We start from the raw sequence: 939 nt of genomic DNA on the forward strand, positions 1-939 counted from the left end.
CCCCTTGATTTCAGCATGCCTGCCGTTACTCAAAACGCACGGTAACAACAAACAATTCAAAGCAGAAAATAATTCGGTCATGAAAGCGTTAAGAACACCAATAAGCTCGCGGCACAGGTGGTTCCTAGTTGTGGGTAGTCCAGGCTGACTAACGATTTGCTGTCACTTGGCTTCTGCAGTTGCTATCCTAGGCGGCATGAACCCAGTCTCACAGCTCTATGAATTACTTTATTCTGTGAAGCACGCACTCGTAGAGGTCAGGATGGCCGAGCGGTCTAAGGCGCTGCGTTCAGGTCGCAGTCTCCCCTGGAGGCGTGGGTTCGAATCCCACTTCTGACAACTCGTTATTTTGCCTTCTCCGCCCTATCTCTGGACCTTTGAGCATATTTGAGGGAGGGTCGAGAGGCAAGACTCTGCAGCACAGAACAGGGCTTTACTTTCCACAGTTCAAAGTAAACAATGTGTGTCGAGAAGAAAACACAGTATTTATTTGTAAATAGATTAAAATAAGAATATAAAAAGTCGTTATGTGTTGCAAGATCTACCGGGTTAGTGAAACGCAAAAGGTTTCCGCTTTGTCAGAAGTGGGATTCGAACCCACGCCTCCAGGGGAGACTGCGACCTGAACGCAGCGCCTTAGACCGCTCGGCCATCCTGACAACTTGCATAGCAGCCTTTAAGCAATCTCACCCAAGCAAACCTCTCTGGACTCTCCACCGTGTGCGCATGGGTGACAGATAGCAGGCGCCTTGTTCCTAGGGCTGGTTCTCCGCCCGACGTGGGGAGGAGCTAGATACCACTCACTTTCTCGAAGGGGCCGGCTGAGATGAGACAAGAGCGAGCTGAAACTAGGTGTGTGAGTGACGGCAGAGGGCGCTCGCAGCGCGCTGGAGAATCTGAAAGACCAGGAGACCCAAGACTCCTACTTACTTTACTGTG

The 939-nt window shown here is 50.7% G+C and overlaps 2 non-coding genes across 2 annotated transcripts; one reads left to right on the forward strand and one right to left on the reverse strand.

The window, feature by feature from the left end:
- The first annotated feature begins 256 nt into the window (after positions 1 to 256).
- On the forward strand, positions 257 to 339 carry TRNAL-CAG. The gene has a single exon. It is a non-coding gene; the product is annotated as a tRNA-Leu (tRNA).
- Positions 340 to 576: 237 nt separating this feature from the next.
- Positions 577 to 659, reverse strand: TRNAL-CAG. Its single transcript has one exon. It is a non-coding gene; the product is annotated as a tRNA-Leu (tRNA).
- Positions 660 to 939: the final 280 nt, after the last annotated feature.

This window comes from Orycteropus afer, unplaced genomic scaffold (assembly GCF_000298275.1).
Source record: "Orycteropus afer afer isolate SDZICR_OR568_19922 unplaced genomic scaffold, OryAfe1.0 scaffold00009, whole genome shotgun sequence".
Taxonomy (NCBI): Eukaryota; Metazoa; Chordata; class Mammalia; order Tubulidentata; family Orycteropodidae; genus Orycteropus; species Orycteropus afer.